Source organism: Petromyzon marinus, chromosome 57 (assembly GCF_048934315.1).
Source record: "Petromyzon marinus isolate PM22_M1 ecotype Great Lakes invasive population chromosome 57, UKy_Petmar_22M1.pri1.0, whole genome shotgun sequence".
Classification (NCBI taxonomy): Eukaryota; Metazoa; Chordata; class Hyperoartia; order Petromyzontiformes; family Petromyzontidae; genus Petromyzon; species Petromyzon marinus.
This window is the reverse complement of record NC_133723.1, coordinates 1,606,660-1,629,000: the sequence shown is the minus strand read 5'-3', so window position 1 is coordinate 1,629,000 and position 22,341 is coordinate 1,606,660. Positions and strand designations below refer to the sequence as shown.

Sequence of the window (22,341 nt, the reverse complement as noted above, 5' to 3'; positions counted from 1 at the left end):
AGAGACACACACAGACACAGAGACACACACAGAGACACACACACTATCGCACACAGAGACACACAGAGACACACACAGAGACACACACAGAGACACACACGCTATCGCACACATAGATACACAAATAATTGCTGTTTGTGCTGAGTTTGTTGTTCTTCCTCCGCACATCCGATTAGCACGGCTATCTACGTACGGTGCAAAAGAAGTTCAACATTCATACTGCTCAAAGACTAACACTGCCCATAGTCTCAACGCTGCCCATAGACTCAACACTGCCCATAGACCCAACACTACCCATAGACTCAACCCTACCCATAGACTCAATACTGCCCATAGACTCAACACTACCCATAGACTCAACACTACCCATAGACTCAACACTACTCATAGACTCAACACTACCCATAGACTCAACACTGCCCATAGACTCAACACTACCCATAGACTCAACCCTACCCATAGACTCAATACTGCCCATAGACTCAACACTGCCCATAGACCCAACACTGCCCATAGACTCAACACTACCCATAGACTCAACACTACCCATAGACTCAACACTACCGATAAACTCAACACTACCCATAGACTCAACACTGCCCATAGACTCAACATTACCCATAGACTCAACACTACCCATAGACTCAACACTGCCCATAGACTCAACACTACCCATAGACTCAACACTACCGATAAACTCAACACTGCCTATAGACTCAACGCTGCCCATAGACTCAACACTGCCCATAGACTCAACACTACCCATAGACTCAACACTGCCCATAGACTCAAGACTACCCATAGACTCAACACTACCCATAGACTCAACACTACCCATAGACTCAACACTACCCATAGACTCAACACTACCCATAGACTCAACACTACCCACAGACTCAACACTACCGATAAACTCACCACTGCCCATAGACTCAACGCTGCCCATAGACTCAACATTGCCCATAGACCCAACACTACCCATAGACTCAACCCTACCCATAGACTCAATACTGCCCATAGACTCAACACTGCCCATAGACCCAACACTGCCCATAGACTCAACACTACCCATAGACTCAACACTACCCATAGACTCAACACTACCCATAGACTCAACACTACCCATAGACTCAACACTGCCCATAGACTCAACACTACCCATAGACTCAACACTACCCATAGACTCAACACTACCCATAGACTCAACACTGCCCATAGACTCAACACTGCCCATAGACTCAACACTACCCATAGACTCAACACTACCCATAGACTCAACACTGCCCATAGACTCAACACTACCCATAGACTCAACACTACCCATAGACTCAACACTACCCATATACTCAACACTGCCCATAGACTCAACACTGCCCATAGATTTCGATTTAAAGCTTTCGTGACTGCAGGGATTCATCTTCTTGGTTCTTTCGGTAAAGTCACCACCACGTAGAAGGGAAATAATAAAATAATAAAAATAAAACATAATAAAATTAAATTCTCACGACGTTTCGGCCACAACACAAGTAGCCTTCCTCAGGTGAAGAAACAGAGCTGTCGGGAAGACAACGCTTCAGTGAACACTGCCAGGCTTGGCAGCGTCTTTTAAGCTGGGTGGGAGGAGCAGAGCGCCTTGACAAAGGAGTTTACATATCAACAGAAGAATTTAGCATGGAAGTAGCTGTGTTAATGTGATAGATTAGCAGGATGTTAAAGTCAGAAATTTGCATGTTTTTAGCACATCAAGGTCCTGGAGTGGCCTAGCCAGTCTCCAGACCTTAATCCCATAGAAAATCTGTGGAGGGAGCTGAAGGTTCGAGTTGCCAAACGTCAGCCTCGAAACCTTAATGACTTGGAGAAGATCTGCAAAGAGGAGTGGGACAAAATCCCTCCTGAGATGTGTGCAAACCTGGTGGCCAACTACAAGAAACGTCTGACCTCTGTGATTGCCAACAAGGGTTTTGCCACCAAGTACTGTCATGTTTTGCAGAGGGGTCAAATACTTATTTCCCTCATTAAAATGCAAATCAATTTATAACAGTTTGACATGCGTTTTTCTGTATTTTGTTGTTGTTATTCTGTCTCTCACTGTTCAAATAAACCTACCATTAAAATTATAGACTGATCATTTCTTTGTCAGTGGGCAAACGTACAAAATCAGCAGGGGATCAACTACTTTTTTCCCTCACTGTAATAGTGTAGTGTATAGTAGGGTAGTGTATATTATAGTGTATCGTGTAGTGTATAGTAGTGTAGTGTACAGTGTAGTGTATAGTAGGGTAGTGTATATTATAGTGTATAGTGTAGTGTGTAGTAGTGTATAGTAGTGTAGTGTATAATAGTGTATTGTATAGTGTAGTGTATAGTAGTGTATGAGAGTGTAGTGTATAGTAGTGTCGTGTGTATAGTAGTGTATAGTGTAGTGTATAGTAGTGTAGTTTGGAGAGAATGAGTGTAGTGTGTAGTAGTGTAGTGTGTGTATAGTAGTGTAGTGTATAGTAGTGTAGTGTGTATAGTCGTGTAGTGTAAAATAGTGTAGTGTAGCGTATGGTAGTGTAGTGCGTAGTAGTGTAGTGTGTATAGTAGCGTAGTGTGTAGTAGTGTAGTGTGTATAGTGGTGTACTGTATAATAGTGTAGTGTATAGTGTAGTGTTTAGTAGTGTAGTGCGAAGTAGTGTAGTGTGTATAGTAGTGTAGTGTATAGTAGTGTGTATAGTAGCGTAGTGTGTAGTAGTGTAGTGTGTATAGTGGTGTATGTGTATGATAGTGTAGTGTATAGTGTAGTGTTTAGTAGTGTAGTGCGAAGTAGTGTAGTGTGCAGTAGTGTAGTGTGTATAGTGGTGTAGTGTATAATAGTGTAGTGTATAGTGTAGTGTTTAGTAGTGCAGTGCGAAGTAGTGTAGTGTGTATAGTAGTGTAGTGTGTAGTGTAGTGTTTAGCGGGGATCTAGATGATTTAAAAGCGCATAACTCCAGTGGCTTCCCAATATCGATAAGAGCAGAGCGTTCCAGACGGCCGTAGAAACGCGTCTTAAAGCGCTGCGCGATGCGCCGTGACCACCGCCGCTGCTGCTGCTGTTGCTGCCACGAGGATGACCAGCGGAGTGGTGGCGCGTGATGGAGGTTCACGCTCGGATCAGCGAGGTGATCGCGGATCATTTTGCGATGAGCACTTTGCACGCGCGACCTCATCATAAATCGCGAGACTAGCGAGAGACGCCGGCGACGATGATGATAATGATGATGATCGATGATCCATTATCGAGGTTTGTTTGTTGGGTTAGATCGCGTTAACATCAAATGTGTCGTCGTTAGAGCCAGCCACCACCACCACCCGACACACAGCCGAATTAGTGAAGGGGGTTGGTCACGTTAACAAAACGTGGCCACTTCGTCGCTAGTTAAGCACTGGAGAGTAAAACGCACGACAACATTAACGATGCCAGCACCACGACTCGCTGGTGATGACAACATCTCCATCAGCTACAGCCTCACCAGGCGATGAAGAAGACCCCCCCCCCCACCCCGGTGTATCCCCCCCAAACCCCGCCCCCCATTCCCCATCCTTACCCCTAACCCCCCCGATGATTGATGACGATGATGGCGACGACGTCCTGGGCTTTCAGGCTCTCAGCCAGCAGTGGATAGACCGTGGTCGCGATGCCCCCCCCACACACACACGCAAGGCGCAGTTGGGGCCCGGTTTGGGAGCGCAGCACTGGAGGTGGTGGGGGAGAGGCGGGGTGGGGGAGGGGCGGGTGGGGGAGGGGCGGGGTGGGGGAGTTGTGGGTTAAAGGGGTTCGAGGGGGGGTTCAAGGGGGGGGGGGTGAAGGGGGTTCCAAGGGCGGGTGGGGGGGATTGTTAGGGGGGGTTGGGGGGACTGCGGGTGGGGGCTGGGGGGGATTGTTAGGGGGGGTTGGGGGGGACTGCGGGGTGGGGGCTGGGGGGGATTGTTAGGGGGGGTTGGGGGGGACTGCGGGGTGGGGGCTGGGGGGGATTGTTAGGGGGGGTTGGGGGGGACTGCGGGGTGGGGGCTGGGGGGGATTGTTAGGGGGGGTTGGGGGGGACTGCGGGGTGGGGGTGTTCGAGGGAGGCGGTTGGGGGGGTTGAGGGGGGGTTCGAGGGGGGGGGTTCGAGGGGGGGTTCGAGGGGGGGTTGAGGGGGGGGCGATTCCCCTTCCTCTTTGTGGGTCCCCGTGGTGGTCCCCACTGCTGTGAGAGGGGGGGGGAGGGGTGCTGAGAACGGCGCCAACCGGACGGTGGCAGCGGTGGCGTCGTCATCGTCATCATCGTCCTCGTCGTCGTCCTCGTCCTCGTCGTCGTCGTCATCATCGTCGTCGTCGTCATCATCGTCCTCGTCGTCGTCCTCGTCCTCGTCGTCGTCCTCGTCCTCGTCGTCGTCGTCATCATCGTCGTCGTCGTCGTCGTCATCATCGTCGTCGTCGTCGTCGTCATCGTCCTCGTCCTCGTCCTCGTCGTTATCTCAGCCGCGCAAATTTCTCCGGTTTCTTGTTCGGGATTTTTGTCGGTTTTTTTCTGCGAGGGATTTTTTTTTCTTTGCCAAACGCCACCCACGTAGCGGGGTCGCGAAACGAAGAAAATGGCGACGTTAAAGCGTGAGGTGGTGGGGGATGGAGGTGGAGGAGGTGGAGAGGTTGAGGGGTTGGTGCAGGAGGAGGGGGTGGAGTAGCAGGTGGTGGAGGAGGTGGAGCTGGTGGAAGAGGTAGAGGAGGGGGTGGTGGAGGAGGTGGTGGAAAAGAAGGTGGAGGAAGGGGTGGACGCGGAAGTGGAGGGGGTGCAGGAGGAGATGGTGGAGGAGGTAGTGGAGGAGGTAGAGGAGGGGTGGTGGATGGAGGTGGAGGAGGAGTAGGAGGTTGAAGACGTGGTGGAGGAGGTGGTGGAGGAGTTGGTGGAGGCGGTGGTGAAGGAGGTGGTGGAGGTGGTGAATGAGGTGGTGAAGGAGGTGGTGGAGGTGGTGGAGATGGTGAAGGAGATGGTGGAGGAGGTGAAGGAGGTTGAAGAGGTGGTGGAGGCGGTGGTGGAGTAGGTGGTGGAGGTGGTGAATGAGGTGGAAGTCTGACGCAGAGATGGGAGCGAGGAGGGGACATTCGGATTGTCGAACCGACAAGGGAGGGCCTCTCACACAGCAGTGTATAGATAGTGGCTGCTGCTGATGATGACGACCGTGACGATGGCGACGGGAATTTGCTCACCGCCCGCCGTGAACCCCACGGCGGGCGGGTTCAATTCCCAGCCAGGGCTAAGATCGCCGGTGAGCGATGATCTGCGGCTCTCACTCACCCACCGCCACCAACCTGGCACGGACCAGCGCGGGGAAGTATGGTAAAAAAAGCCCCCCCCATGACCGACACGGCACGGCGAGGCCTTCATCCAGCAGTGGATTTACAAAGGGCGGCAAGTTATTATTAGGATGAGTAATGATTAATAGTCCAAATTATGAAGTTAACCGGACGTTTCCATATACATCCTTAACACAACGCTAAAAACTTGAGTAAGAAATGCGATCACTTGGTCGCGTCTTCCCCTGATTACATCTCCACGCCCTTTGAGACGTTAAAACATCAATGCGAGCGCACTCGAACTCCTCGCATTCATCCCCAATGTTTATTTCAGTTGCGCTGTCACGCAGCCGGCCTCGAGACAGAGAGTAGCTTTGCAGGAAATAAGTTATATTTAAAAATACTTTTTTAAAAACACGCTTTAATGAAATGTACCAAACTCGTAATGGAAGAACTCCACCACTCCAGGAAGTGGCCCCGAAGCTTGCCACACCGTAAGGGGCCCGTGGTGATTTACAGCCAACGTGAGTTTACCGTGGACAATTAGACCCAAGCCGAAACATAACATATAAAAAATAATGTTTAAAAAATCTATATTAAAAAAAATCTATATTTTTGTCACCAGTTTTACATAAGCATACCAAGTTTGCAGTCGATACCACATTGAGAAGTGGGTTAAATTTGAGTTACCATATTTGATGATACCACAGACAGTGAGTTAATAGAAAGCGTGTAGTAGTAATAACAAAAACACCCATGGCAGGGGATACGAACTACAAATATTTTCAAACCAAATTTTTTTTATTTGCCCAGGTAAGGCCCAAATGAGCTGCGATGTAGCTCTTCTGTACAAGCGGCCCTGGCTATCACAGTTGATAGCTCAACAAAGCGGTAGGAAATGTAAATCAAGCAGTCAGATACCCGCGTGATTTTAATTCTAAATGTGCAGGGGGAAAACCAGAGGACCCGGAAAAAAAATCCAAGTGACCACGGGGAGATAGAGAGACACGCAAACTCTAAATATAGAGCACACATCAGGGTTGGGATCGAACCCATGGACTCCTGCATACCAGGCGAGGAGGGTAACATCTTGCCACCGTGAGAGAGTGTGCGTTGCCTGGCGCGCAAGGCGGGGATCTTCTATGTGCGTCTATGGGTCTCTATGTGAGTCCTTGGGTCTCTATGTGAGTCCTTGGGTCTCTATGTACATTTGTGGGTCTCTGTGGGAGTCTATGGGTCTCTAGGTGAGTCCATGGGTCTCTAGGTGAGTCCTTGAGTCTCTATGTACGTTTGTGGGTCTCTGTGGGAGTCTATGGGTCTCTAGGTGAGTTTATGGGTCTCTATGTGAGTCCTTGGGTCTCTATGTACATTTGTGGGTCTCTGTGGGAGTCTATGGGTCTCTAGGTGAGTCCATGGGTCTCTAGGTGAGTCCTTGGGTCTCTATGTACATTTGTGTGTCTCTGTGGGAGTCTATGGGCCTCTAGGTGAGTCCATGGGTCTTTAGGTCAGTCCTTGGGTCTCAATGTACATTTGTGGGTCTCTGTGGGAGTCTATGGGTTTCTAGGTGAGTCCATGGGTTTCTGGGTGAGTCTATGTGTCTTTAGTTGAGTCTAATGGCCTCTGTGTGCATCTATGGGTCTCTGTGTAAGTTTGTGGGTCTCTATGTATCTCTCTGTGTCTCTGTATGAGTCAATGTGTCTCGATGTAACTCGCTCTGTGTCTCTGTATGAGTATATGCGCCTCTGTGTGAGTCTATGGGTCGCTTTGTTAGTCTATGGGTCTCTGTGTGAGTCTATTGGTCTCTATGTGAGTCTATGAGTATCTGTCTGAGTCTATGAGTCCCTGTATGAGTCTATGTGTTTCTATGTATTTCTCAATGTCTCTGTGTGAGTCTATGCATTCTGTATGAGTCTATGGGTCTTTGTGTGGGTCTATGGGTCTCTATGTATCTCTCTCTGTCTCTGTGTGAGTCTGTGGGTCTCCAAGTGAGTCTATGTGTCTCAGTGTGAGTCTATGGGTCTCTGTTTGTGTCTATGGGTCTCTATGGGTCTCTATGTATCTCTCTCTGTCTCGGTGTGAGCTGTGGGTCTCCAAGTGAGTCTAGGTGTCTCAGTGTGAGTCTATGGGTCTCTGTTTGTGTCTATGGGTCTCTATGGGTCTCTATGTATCTCTCTCTGTCTCTGTGTGAGTCTGTGGGTCTCCAAGTGAGTCTATGGGTCTCTGTTTGTGTCTGGGTCTGTATGTGTCTCTATGTATCTCTCTCTGTCTCTGTGTGAGTCTGTGGGTCTCTGTTTGTGTCTATGGGTCTCTATGGGTCTCTATGTATCTCTCCCTGTCTATGTGTGAGTCTGTGGGTCTCCAAGTGAGTCTATGGGTCTCTAAGTATCTCAATATCTGTGTCTCTTTAAGTGAATCTATAGGTCTCCATGTGAGTATATAGGTCTCTATGTATTTCTCTAAATGTGAGTCTATGGGTCTCTGTGTGAGTCTATGGGTCTCTGTGTGATTCTATGGATCTCTGTGTGAGTCTCTGGCTCTCTGTGTGAGTCTATAGGTTTCTACGTAAGTCAATGGGTCTCGGTGTGAGTCTATGGGTCTCTGTCTGAGTCTATGGGTTTTTATGTATTTATCCGTGTATCTGTGTGAGTCTATGCATTTTTGTGTGAGTCTATGGGTCTTGTGTGCATGAATGGGTCTTTATTGATCTCTCTGTGTCTCTGTTTGAGTATATGGGTCTCGCTTTGAGTCTATGGGTCTCGAGGTGAGTCTGTGGGTCTCTAGGTGAGTCTATGTGTCTCTGTGTGAGCCTATGTGTCTCTATGGGCGTCTACGAGTCTCTACATATCTCTCTCTGTCTCTGTGTGAGTTTGTGGGTCTCCAAATGAGTCTATGGGTCTCTAAGTATCTCAATATCTGTGTCTCATTAAGTGATTCTGTGGGTATCCGTTTGAGTATATGGGTCTCTATGTATTTCTTTTAGTGTGAGTCTATGGGTCTATGTGTGAGTCTATGGGTCTGTGTGTGAGTCTATAGGACTTTAGGTAAGTCTATGGGTCTCTAGGTCAGTCTATGTGTCTCTGTGTGAGTCTATGGGTCTTTATGTGAGTCTATGTGTCTCTATTTATCTCTCTCAGTCTCTGTGTGAATGGGTCACTATCTATCTGTGTCTCTATGTGAGTCTAAGGCTCTCTATGTATTTCTCTGTGTGTGAGTCTATGGGTCTCTGTGTGAGTCTATGGGTCTCTGTGTGAGTCTGCGGGTCCCTATGTGAGTCTGTGGGTCTCTTTGTATCTCTCTGTGACTCTGCGTGAGTCTGTGGGTTTCTACGTGAGTTTGTGGGTCTCTATGTATCTCTCTGTGTCTCTGTGCGAGTCTGTGGGTTTCTATGTGAGTCTGTGGGTCTCTATGTATATCTCTGTGTCTCTGTGCGAGTCTGTGGGTTTCTATGTGAGTTTGTGGGTCTCTATGTATCTCTCTGTGTTTCTGTGTGAGTCTGTGTGTCTCTATGTGAGTCTGTGGGTCTCTATGTATCTCTCTGTGTGAGTCTAAGTCTCTCTATGTATTTCTCTGTGTGTGAGTCTATGGGTCTCTGTGTGAGTCTGCCGGTCCCTATGTGAGTCCGTGCATCTCCACGTATCTCTCTGTGTCTCTGTGCGAGTCTGTGGGTTTCTATGTGAGTTTGTGGGTCTCTATGTATATCTCTGTCTCTGTGCGAGTCTGTGGGTTTCTATGTGAGTTTGTGGGTCTCTATGTATCTCTCTGTGTCTCTGTGTGAGTCTGTGGGTCTTTATTTGAGCCTATGGTTATCTACGTATATCTCTGTGTCTCTGTGTGAGTCTGTGGGTCTTTATTTGAGCCTATGGTTATCTACGTATATCTCTGTGTCTCTGTGTGAATATGTGGTCTGTTTGTGAGTCTATGGGTCTCTATGTATCTCTCTGTGTCACTGTGTGAATATGTGGGTCTCCATGTGAGTCTATGGGTCTCTATGGAGCTCTCTGTGTCACTGTGAATCTGTGGGTCTCCATGTGAGTCTATGGGTCTCTATGGAGCTCTCTGTGTCTCTGTGTGAATCTGTGGTCTGTTTGTGAGTCTATGGGTCTCTATGTACCTCTCTGTGTCACTGTGTAAATCTGTGGGTCTCTATGTACCTCTCTGTGTCACTGTGTAAATCTGTGGGTCTCTTTGTGAGTCTATGGGTCTCTATGGAGCTCTCTGTGTCTCTGTGTGAGTCTGTGCATCTCTCTCTCAGCGGCAGGCCCCTCCTGAGTGGAGCGCCTTCAACTGCGCGAGGCCCCCGCTGGGCAGATAGAGGGCACCATTGTAGACGCGATTGTTCCCATCTCCCCCCCCCCCCATCCTCTTTGCGGCACGGAGCCCCCCACCTCACCGCCCCCCCCCCCCCTCGGCCAGAACCGCGAGATTTGCCCAAAATCAATTATCACGCGGATGTAGCAACTCCATGAAATGTCTTCTCTCTCCAAAGCCACCACTCACCCCCACCACCCATACCATCACCCCCTTAACTACCCCCCAATTGCCCCTAAGGGACCCCCCCCCAGTCACGCCTGTTTGGAGGGTGACCGAGGGCACCCTCAAGATCCCCCCCCCCCCTCCTCACGCACACAAACAATCTGGCAAACACGAGACGAAGATCAGCGACCTCGACTTAACCACGGCTCGTTCTGAAGCCCCTCGCTCGCACGAGCAGCAGTGGCGACCTGGCGGCAGGAGGAGGAGGGGGAGGAACAGGTGGAGGAGGTAGAGGAGGAGGTGGAGGAGGAGGTGGAGGAAGAGGGGTGGAGGAGGTGGAAGAGGAGGTGGAGGACGACGAGTAGGATGAGGAGGAGGTGGATGCTGATGCTGCTGATGCTGATGCTGCTGATGTTGCTGATGCTGATGATGCTGCTGATGTTGATGCTACTGATGATGCTGATGCTGCTGCTGATGTTGATGCTACTGATGATGCTGATGATATTGATGCTGCTGATGATGCTGATGCTGCTGCTGATGTTGCTGATGCTGCTGATGTTGATGCTACTGATGATGCTGATGCTGCTGCTGATGTTGATGCTGCTGATGCTGCTGATGATGCTGCTGATGCTGATGATGTTGATGCTACTGATGCTGCTGATGCTGCTGTTGATGCTACTGATGCTGCTGATGCTGCTGATATTGATGCTACTGATGACGCTGATGCTGCTGCTGATGTTGATGCTGCTGATGCTGCTGATGATGCTGCTGATGCTGATGATGTTGATGCTACTGATGCCGCTGATGCTGATGCTGCTGTTGATGCTACTGATGCTGCTGATGCTGCTGATGATGTTGTTCCTGCTTTTCCTGCTGATGATGCTGATTCTGCTGCTGATGTTGATGCTGCTGATGCTGATGCTGCTGCTGATGATGTTGATGCTACTGATGCTGCTGATGATGTTGATGCTGCTGATGCTGCTGATGATGCTACTGATGCTGCTGATGCTGATGATGCTGATGCTGCTGATGCTGATGATGTTGATGCTGATGATGCTGATGATGCTGCTGATGCTGATGATGTTGATGCTGCTGAAGCTGCTGATGCTGCTGATGCTGATGATGTTGATGCTGATGATGCTGATGATGATGCTGATGCTGCTGAAGCTGCTGATGCTGCTGATGCTGCTGATGATGCTGATGCTGCTGATGCTGTTGATGCTGCTGATGATGCTGCTGATGCTGCTGAGTTGTGATAATTCGGAACTGAGTTGTGAGAATTTTCGGGTGCAGCTTTCACATATCGCAACAACAAAAATTAAACGAGTTGCGCTGCCATCACTCTTGCAAACGCCGTCACGGGATCCTTAACGTCCACGGCGATGCAGGCGACGCGCAGTGTTATTACCAACACCACGACTACTACTGCTGCTACAACTCACACAGAGACACATAGAGTCGCATAGAGACTCATAGAGACCCAGAGACTCGCATAGAAACCCACAGACTCGCACAGAGATCTATAGACTCACACTGAGACCCATAGACTTTCATAGAAACCCACAGACTCGCACAGAGATCTATAGACTCACACTGAGACCCATAGACTTTCATAGAAACCCACAGACTCGCACAGAGATCTATAGACTCACACTGAGACCCATAGACTTTCATAGAAACCCACAGACTCGCACAGAGATCTATAGACTCACACTGAGACCCATAGACTTGCATAGAAACTCACAGACTCGCACAGAGATCTATAGATTCACACTGAGACCCATAGACTTGCATAGAAACCCACAGACTCGCACAGAGATCTATAGATTCACACTGAGACCCATAGACTTGCATAGAAGCTCACAGACTCGCACAGACATCTATAGATTCACATAGAGACCCATAGGCTTGCATAGAGACCGGTAGAATGAGGGGGGAGGGACAGCTGAGTCGGTGGGGGGTAGATGATGGGGTTCTATCGGCCGTGACATCCACATTGGTCCCGCGGCCTTCCAGTGAAACAAAGGCCTAGACTCATCCCGAGTAGTGACGTCACCCCCCCGTCACCCACACGCGTCCCGAGACTCTGGTGACTTGCCGAGTAACAACCCCAGGCACGGGGTCTCAACTAAGGTCAGGCGGCGTTGCTGGCTCAGCAGCAGCAGCAGGAGGTGGTGGCGCGTGACTCGTCCCAGCGTGTGGACTCACATAGAGACCGATAGACTCACATAGAGACCCATAGACTCACACAGAGACCCATAAACTCACATAGAGACCCATAGACTCACACAGAGACCCATAAACTCACATAGAGACCCATAGACTCACACAGAGACCCATAAACTCACACAGAGACCCATAGACTCACACAGAGACCCATAAACTCACATAGAGACCTATAGACTCACACAGAGACCTATAGACTCACACAGAGACCCATAGAATCCCATAGAGACCCATAGACTCACATAGAGACATAGAGACTAACGCAGAGACCCATACACTCACACAGAGACCCATAGACTCACATAGAGACCCATAGACTCACACAGAGACCCATAAACTCACATAGAGACCTATAGACTCACATAGAGACCTATAGACTCACACAGAGACCCATAGAATCCCATAGAGACCCATAGACTCACATAGAGACATAGAGACTAACGCAGAGACCCATACACTCACACAGAGACCCATAGACTAATGCAGAGACCTATAGACTCACACAGAGACCCATAGACTCACACAGAGACCCATAGACTCACATAGAGGCCCATAGACTCACATAGAGGCCCATAGACTCACACAGAGACCCATTGACTCACATAGAGGCCCATAGACTCACACAGATACCCATAGACTCGAATAGAAATCCATGGACTCGCATAGAGACCCATAGACTCACACAGAGACCCATAGACTCACATAGAGACCCATAGACTCACATAGGGAACCATAGACTCACATAGAGACCCATAGACTCACACAGAGACCCATAAACTCACATAGAGACCTATAGACTCACATAGAGACCCATAGACTCACACAGAGACCCATAGACTCACATAGAGACCCATAGACTCACACAGAGACCCATAGACTCACAAAGAGACCCATAGAATCCCATAGAGGCCCATAGACTCACATAGAGACCCATAGACTAACGCAGAGACCCATACACTCACACAGAGACCTATAGACTCACACAGAGACCCACAGACTCACATAGAGGCCCATAGACTCACATAGAGGCCCATCGACTCACACAGAGACCCATAGACTCACACAGAGACCCATAGACTCACATAGAGGCCCATAGACTCACACAGAGACCCATAGACTAATGCAGAGACTGATAGACTCACACAGAGACCCATAGACTAATGCAGAGACCCATATACTCACATAGAGGCCCATAGACTCACACGGAGACCCATAGACTCACATAGAGGCCCATAGACTCACATAGAGGCCCATAGACTCACACAGAGACTCATAGACTCACGTAGAGGCCCATAGACTCACATAGAGGCCCATAGACTCACACAGAGACCCATAGACTCACATAGAGGCCCATAGACTCACACAGAGACCCATAGACTCACATAGAGGCCAATAGACTCACACAGAGACCCATAGACTCACACAGAGACCCATAGACTCACATAGAGGCCCATAGACTCACACAGAGACCCATAGACTCGTATAGACACCTGATGGTGATTGCTTGTGTTGCAGTCGAAACGTCGTGAGAATTGTATTGCTTTTATATTTTTATTATTTTATTGTTTCCCTTCTACGTGACTTTACCGAAAGAACCAAGAATATGAATCCCTGCAGTCACGAAAGCTTTAAATCTTTGGTTTGTGTTAGTCTATGAGCAGTGTTGAGTCATTGTGCAGTGTTGAGTCTAGGGCAGTGTTGAGTCTATGGGGAGTGTTGAATCTGTGGGCAGTGTTGAGTCTATGGGCAGTGTTGAGTCTATGGGCAGTGTTGAGCCTATGGGCAGTGTTGAGTCTATGGGTAGTGTTGAGTCTATGGGGAGTGTTGAGTCTATGGGCAGTGTTGAGTCTATGGGCAGTGTTAGTCTACGGGCAGTGTTGAGTCTGTGGGGAGTGTTGAGTCTATGGGGAGTGTTGAGTCTATGGGTAGTGTTGATTCTTTGTGCAGTGTTGAGTCTATGGGCAGTGTTGAGCCTATGAGTAGTGTTCGTTTATGGGCAGTATTAAGTCAATGGTTAGTGTTAGTCTATGGGCAGTGTTAAGTATATGAGTAGTGTTGAGTCTATGGGCAGTGTAGAGTTTGTGGGCAGTGTTGAGTATATGGGTAGTGTTGAGTCTATGGGCAGTGTTGAGTCTATGGCTAGTGTTGAGCCTATGGGCAGTGTTGAGTCTATGGGTAGTGTAGAGTCTATGGGTAGTGTTGAGTTTATGGGCAGTGTTGTTATATGGGCAGTGCTGAGTCTATGGGCAGTATAGAGTCTATGGGCAGTGTTGAGTCTATGGGCAGTGTTGAGTCGTTGAGCAGTGTTGAGTCTATGGGCAGTGTTGAGTCTATGGGCAGTGTTGAGTTTATGGGGAGTGTTGAGTCTTCTATGAGTGTTGAGTCTATTTGGAGTGTTGAGTCTATGGGTAGTGTTGAGTCTATGGGCAGTGTTGAGTCTATGGGCAGTGTTGAGCCTATGAGTAGTGTTCGTCTATGGGCAGTATTAAGTCAATGGTTAGTGTTAGTCTATGGGCAGTGTTAAGTATATGAGTAGTGTTGAGTCTATGGGCAGTGTAGAGTTTGTGGGCAGTGTTGAGTATATGGGTAGTGTTGAGTCTATGGGCAGTGTTGAGTCTATGGGTAGTGTTGAGCCTATGGGCAGTGTTGAGTCTATGGGTAGTGTAGAGTCTATGGGTAGTGTTGAGTTTATGGGCAGTGTTGTTATATGGGCAGTGCTGAGTCTATGGGCAGTGTAGAGTCTATGGGCAGTGTTGAGTCTATGGGCAGTGTTGAGTCGTTGAGCAGTGTTGAGTCTATGGGCAGTGTTGAGTCTATGGGCAGTGTTGAGTTTTTGGGGAGTGTTGAGTCTTCTATGAGTGTTGAGTCTATTTGGAGTGTTGAGTCTATGGGTAGTGTTGAGTCTATGGGCAGTGTTGAGTCTAAAGGGTAGTGTTGAGTCTATGGGCAGTTTTTTAGTCTATGGGCAGTGTTGAGTCTATTGGTAGTGTTGAGTCTATGGGCTGTGTTGAGTCTATTGGTAGTCTATGGGTAGTCTGTAAAAGATGTGATTCCGAACATACAGTACCCTGATGTATACAAACTATGTTGCCTCTGTGGTAGTAGTTACATTGTAGAAACCAAACGACATGTCTCGGACCGCATTCGTGAACACAAAGCAGACCTTAAACACGGTAGGACCAACACCTCGGCCGTGGCAGATCATTGTTATAATTCAGTAGGCTCACATGACATTGACTTCTCCAAGACAGAGGTTCTTTGCAAGCCATCTGGCTACCCTGAGAGATTCGTTCATGAGGCTATCCACATATACAAACACAGAGACAATTGAACCAAGAAGATGGATTCTGGCTTATCAATCATTGGAAGGATTTGATAAACTATTTCGGGTCTTAATTGATTGTTCACGCTTACGGTGGCTTTCAGACAGCATACATACATTTTTCCTCTCTCCCCTCCTCTTTTCCGAACATAGATGGACTCGTCCATCTAAACAAACTGTCAAATCGCTATCCGTGGTGCTAACGTTTAAAAATGAATAAATACAAACCGCCACTTCTTTCAAATGTTATTGCCGTTGGTTTTCACACCTGATGATGACTGCTTGTGTTGCAGTCGAAACGTCGTGAGAATTTTATTGATTTATATATTTTATTATTTTATTGTTTCCCTTCAACGTGACTTTACCGAAAGAACCAAGAATATGAATCACTGCAGTCACGAAAGCTTCAAATCAAAAATCTACGGGCAGTGTTGAGTATATGGGTAGTGTTGAGTCTATGGGTAGTGTTGAGTCTATTGGTAGTGTTGAGTCTATGGGCAATGTTGAGTCTATAGGGAGTGTTGAGTCTATGTGCAGTGTTGAGTCTATGGGCAGTGTTGAGTCTATGGGCAGTGTGCAGTCTATGGGCAGTGTTGAGTCTGTGGGCAGTGTTGAGTCGATGGGCAGTGTTGAGTCTATAACATAGTTACTTCCGTGACCAGTTACATTGTAATCCCTCACATTAACATCATGCTAATCTCCCAGTTCCATGCTAATTTCTGAATTTAACACCCTGCTATTCCAACACTTTAACATAGCTATTTCACCGCTAAATTCTCCTGTTGATATGTAATCTCCTTTGTCAAGGTGCTCTGTTCCTCCCACCTAGCTTAAAAGACGCTGCGAAGCTTAGCGCTGTCGTCCCGACAGTTCTGTTCCTTCACCTGAAGAAGGCTACTTGTGTTGTGGCCGACACGTCGTGAGGATTTTATTTTATTATGTTTTATTTTTATTATTTTATTATTTTATTTTCATTCTACGTGACTTTACCGAAAGAACCAAGAAGATATATGGTTAGTGTTGAGTCTATGGGTAGTGTTGAGTCCATGGGCAGTTTTTAGTTTATGGGCAGTGTTGAGTCTATGGGCAGTGTTGAGTCTATGGGCAGTTTTTAGTTTATGGGCAGTGTTGAGTCTATGGGCAGTGTTGAGTCCATGGGCAGTTTTTAGTTTATGGGCAGTGTTGAGTCTATGGGCAGTGTTGAGTCTATGGGCAGTTTTTAGTTTATGGGCAGTGTTGAGTCTATGGGCAGTGTTGAGTCTATGGGCAGTTTTTAGTTTATGGGCAGTGTTGAGTCTATGGGCAGTGTTGAGTCTATGGGCAGTTTTGAGTCTACGGGCAGTTTTGAGTCTATGGCTAGTGCTGAGTTTATGGGCAGTGTTGAGTCTATGGGAAGTGTTAAGTCCATGGGCAGTGTTAATTATATGGGCAGTGTTGAGTCTATGGGCAGTTTTGAGTCTATGGGCAATGTTTATTCTATAGGTAATGTTTAGTCTTTGAGCAATGTTGAGTCTATGGGTAGTGTTAGTGTATGGGTACTGATGAGTCTATGGGTAGTGTTGAGTCTATGAGCAGTCTTGAATCTATGGACAGTATTGAGTCTGTGGGCAGTGTTGAGTCTGTGGGCAGTGTTGAGTCTGTGGGCAGTGTTGAGTCTATGGGCAGTGTTGAGTCTGTGGGCAGTGTTGAGTCTGTGGGCAGTGTTGAGTCTGTGTGCAGTGTGAGTCTGTGTGCAGTGTTGAGTCTGTGTGCAGTGTTGAGTCTGTGGGCAGTGTTGAGTCTATGGTCAGTGTTGAGTCTGTGTGCAGTGTTGAGTCTGCGTGCAGTGTTGAGTCTGTGTGCAGTGTTGAGTCTATGGGCAGTGTGAGTCTATGGGCAGTGTTGAGTCTGTGTGCAGTGTTGAGTCTATGGGCAGTGTTGAGTCTGTGTGCAGTGTTGAGTCTGCGTGCAGTGTTGAGTCTGTGTGCAGTGTTGAGTCTATGGGCAGTGTGAGTCTATGGGCAGTGTGAGTCTATGATGCAGTGTTGAGTCTATGGGCAGTGTTGAGTCTGTGTGCAGTGTTGAGTCTATGGGCAGTGTTGAGTCTGTGTGCAGTGTTGAGTCTATGGGCAGTGTTGAGTCTGCGTGCAGTGTTGAGTCTGTGTGCAGTATGTATGTTGAACTTCTTTCGCACCCGACGTAGCAAACGGTGTTAATCGAACTTGCGGGTCAAGTACAACAAACTAAACACGAAAAAAACTGTTCTCAAGAAATTAATTCGTCAAACTAATCTTTGTTTTTAGGTACAAAGTTCCAGTGGCTTCATAATATCGTAAGGGAGAGCCACAAGGTGGGAATCACCGGGTGTTGCTGGGGCGAGATGGGTACCGTGGAGGGAGTAATCGGGGTTGGCGGATCGCTCAGAGATCACAGCACACGCGAGAACATCCACGTGGCGGTACAAGATGACAGTACATCAAGTAGGTTGCTACCCACAATCGGCGCCACGGTGGCTAGGAGATGTTAACTACCTCGCCTGGTTTGCAGGAGATCTTTGGTTCGATCCCGACCCTGATGCCTGCTGCTGCTGTATATTCGGAGTTTGTGTGTCTCTCTCTCATCATCATCATCACGGTGGCTATGAGATGTTAACTACCTCGCCTGATATGTAGGAGGTTGTGGGTTCAATCCTGACCCTGACGCCTGCTGCTGCTGTATATTTGGAGTTTGTGCGTCTCTCTCTCATCATCATCATCACGGTGGCTAGGAGATGTTAACTACCTCGCCTGATATGTAGGAGGTTGTGGGTTCAATCCTGACCCTGACGCTTGCTGCTGCTGCTGTATATTTGGAGTTTGTGTCTCTCTGTCTCTCTCTGTCTCTCTCCCGTGGTCGCGTGGAGTTTTTGTCTTGGGCCCTCCAGTTTTTCACTCCTCGTTTAGTATCAACGTCACAGGATTAGGGATTAGAGTAATTTTGGCTGCTATACATTTCCACGTGATGATGAGCCACTTTGTTGAGCTATCATTTACTGGACAGCTGTGAAAAAGAGCCTCATAGCTCATCGGGTTCCTCCAGTATAAAGACATCTTGATTCCGATTTGTGATCGACAGGTGGATTCTGATCAAGTGCTCTATAGCCGCTCAGTGGTGTCTTACCTGCTAAAATAAAAAAAATACTTTAGTTGTAAAATGTGTGGCCATGTCGCTTCTGAAAAATTAGTTAATAACTCAGTGTGCTTTACCTTGTAAGATAATAAATAAACCATTAGTAAATTTTTATTGCTATATTTTACAGTGATGTTTTTACCTTTCCGATACTCTGCACTCCCATGGCGTCGTTGGCATATTGTGATTGTTATTGCAACGTTTTGACCCCGTGCCCCTGACTGGAACATCTGTCAATAAATAGAGCTTCATAGCTCTTCGGATTTCTCCTGCGGTATGAATATTTCATCCTGATTCTGATTGCTACCTGGGCGTGGGTTGGTTGTCGGTGAGCGATTTCCCCTCCTCGAGCGCCTTGCGGCATTCCCCGGCGCGCTCGCGTTGAAAGACTCAAGGCTGTGATGGCACAACTCTCCGCAACATCTCTTCGGAAGCTCCAAAGCTGAAGGGATTAAACTATTTATTTTTATGTCCATGATAGAGGGGTTTTTTTTGGGGAGAGGGTTAGATCGGGTAAAATATGAATATGTCATTAAATCCACCCCCACCCGACACAGCCATTTAGTAATGAGTTCATTACGTTAACAATTCCTTACTATATTCTTAGTTTTTTCGGTAAAGTCACGTTGAAGGGAAACAACAAAATAATAAAATATATATAAAACAATAAAAAAATTCTCACGACGTTTCGACCATAACTCAAACGGGTTATGGTCGAAACGTCGTGAGAATTTTTTATTGTTTTATATATATTTTATTATTTTGTTGTTTCCCTTCAACGTGACTTTACCGAAAAAACTAAGAATATTAATTACTGCAGTCACGAAAGCTTTAAATCAAAATTTAATTCCTTACTAGTTCATCACTAACCGGTTGTGTGTTGGAGAGTAAACCCACAACATTTACAATTGTACCAGCTATTTTTTTAAAAATAATAATGAGTTTACCAGGTAAGGCCCCACTGAGCTGGCTATCACAAATGAAAGCTCAACAAAGTAGCTGTTCATCATCATCATCATCGCCGCACGGAAATGTATAGCAGTCAAATACTCTAAACGCGAGTGATGTTGACTCTAAATGCGGAGGGAAAAACCGGAGGACCCAGAGAAAAATCCGCGTGACCACAAAGAGAGATAGACACACGCACACACTCGCAAACTCCACATTTACAGCAGGTGTGAGGGTTGGGATCGAAATCACGACCACCTGCACACCAGGCGAGGTAGTTAACATCTCGTCACTGCGACGCCCAAATCACGGTTGAGGTTGAGATAGCGCTTGCACGTATTGAACTTCTTTCGCACCGGACGTATTCGACCGTGGTACTCGGAGGTGCGGAGGAAGGATAACGTTTTAAATCTAGACGAAGAAAATCGTTTTAAATCTAGACGTAAAGTGCATACAGTGAGGGAAAAAAGTATTTGATCCTCTGCTGATTTTGTACGTTTGCCCACTGACAAATAAATGATCAGTCTATAATTTTAATGGTAGGTTTATTTGAACAGTGAGAGACAGAACAACAACAACAAAATCCAGAAAAACGCATGTCAAAAATGTTATAAATTGATTTGCATTTTAATGAGGGAAATAAGTATTTGACCCCCTCTCAATGAGAAAGATTTCTGGATCCCAGGTGTCTTTTATACAGGTAACGAGCTGAGATTAGGAGCACACTCTTAAAGGGAGTGCTTATGACCGGCTCCAGTTTAACAGCAGAGGTCTCACTCCGAATCAGTCGAGCGACAATATATTTTCATCAGTTGCGTAACGCTGTATGGAAGCTACCTGGTCTGTCGCTCCGCACTAAGCTTCAGGTCTTCTCGGCCACGGTCATTCCCTCCCTTCTCTACGCTTGCGAAACGTGGACCCCCCTAATGGAACATCTTCGCCGGTTATAAACATTTAGGCTAGCCTGCCTACGATCCATCCTGGGTTTAACCAGGCTGGATTGTGTGAGGAGCTCACAAATCCTTGAAAGATCTGGGCAATGTCCCATCGGTGAGCTCCTCCGGCAGGCAAGGCTGCGTTGGCTGGATCATGTAGCCCGCATGCCCAGCCACCGCATGCCGAAACAGCTTTTGTTCGGCCGGATCGAGGGGGCTAAACGGGGCGCGGCACGGGCTAGAGAAGAGATGGAGTGATGTGGTACAGGAGGACGTGGAGCTGAGTGGACTTGCCGATGACTGGTACCAGCGGTGTCAAGATCAGTCTCTGTGGAGGAGGCTCGTGAAGGACGCTACTGGGCAGTTGGAGGTAGTCGCCCTCCAACAACAAGGGAGGGCGGAGGAGCGACGCTCACAACAACGAGCGGAGCGCCGGGTGGATAAAGGACAGCAGGTTGGCACAGTAGGGGGCACAGGTGGTGCATCAGCCAGTCATCTCAGTCATCTTAGTCAGTCGACCCATGGCACCTGGGTCTGCCCCGTGACCTCCTGCCAGCGGGCGTTCGAAATTTCACGTGGCCTCAAGGTGCACATAGCCTGGCACAAGCGTCGTGGTGACGTCACCGCCATTTAGTGGCGAATGGCGGTTGTTGTGTTTGCGCGCGTGTGTGTGTTTGTGTGTGTGTGTTTGTGCGCGTGTGTGTGTGCGCGTGTGTGTGTTTGTGTGCGTGTGTGTGCGTGAGTGTGTGTGTGTTTGTGCGTGTGTGTGTGTGCGTGTGTGTGTGTTTGTGCGCGTGTGTGTGTGTTTGTGTGCGTGTGTTTATGTGGGGAGCGATATTGTAGCGGTTAGCGCGCTGCGCTACGAACCTGGCGACCCGGGTTCGATTCCCGCTCACGGCCAACACCAGTGGCGATTATCTGAACTGGTCCCGGGCCTCCCCTAGGTCGACTCAGCCTCAAATGAGTACCTGCCACTAGGGAAACAAAGGCGGCCGGGCGTGGTGCTAACCACTCACTAACTCGTGTGCCGTGCCGGCCTTCATAGGTGCTACTCGCTTACAACACTTGCCTAACAGTCTGTTAAGCCTATATGGGGAATTATTGTTTGCGTGTATGTGCGTGTATGTGCGTGTATGTGCGTGTATGTGTGTGTCTTACCTTCAAACTTCCTGCTCACAACCAGCACTGCACCACAAACTTCATCCGCCTCTTCTCTCGCTCCGGGATGGAGTGGTGGTCGCTGCTGATGATCGTGATGATCGTGATGATGATGATGCTGCTGCTGATGATCGTGATGATAATGACACCTATGATTTAGGGATCAGGCAAATGGATTTTATGCATCCAGTAGCGGGGGGCGCATGGCAAACAGCGCGCGATACGGAACGTTACTATGCCGGGGCCGATGACATCCGTGGTGGGTGGTAGCCCGAGAGAGATGAGGTGGCTGAGACGAGGAGAGCAAGTAGGGCGATAGCAGAGAGAGAGAGTTTAGGGGGAGGTGGGGGAGGTGTGGGAGGAGAGGGAGACTGAGAGAGACAGAGAGAGAGGTTAGGGGGAGGTGTGGGAGGAGAGGGAGATTGGGGGAGACAGAGAGTGGGAGAGAGACAGAGAGTGGGAGAGAGACAGGAGAGCGAGACTGAGAGGGAGACTGGGGGAGACAGAGAGTGGGAGAGAGACTGAGAGGGAGACTGGGGGAGACAGAGAGTGGGAGAGAGACTGAGAGGGAGACTGGGGGAGACAGAGAGTGGGAGAGAGACAGAGAGTGGGAGAGAGACAGGAGAGCGAGACTGAGAGGGAGACAGGAGAGCGAGACTGAGAGGGAGACTGGGGGAGACAGAGAGTGGGAGAGAGACTGAGAGGGAGACGGGGGGAGACAGAGAGTGGGAGAGAGACAGGACAGCGAGACTGAGAGGGAGACTGGGGGAGACAGAGAGTGGGAGAGAGACAGGAGAGCGAGACTGGGAGGGAGACTGGGGGAGACAGAGAGTG

The 22,341-nt window shown here is 48.3% G+C and overlaps 1 protein-coding gene across 1 annotated transcript in view; it reads right to left on the bottom strand.

Moving 5' to 3' along the window:
- LOC142905682 (uncharacterized) overlaps positions 1-21,617 on the bottom strand; it is an 86,456-nt gene extending 64,839 nt beyond the window's left edge. The window contains exon 1 of the mRNA XM_076052591.1: positions 21,508-21,617. The gene's annotated coding sequence lies outside the window, so the exon portion shown is untranslated. The remainder of the gene's footprint in view (positions 1-21,507) is intronic.
- Between the last annotated feature and the right edge of the window lie 724 nt (positions 21,618-22,341).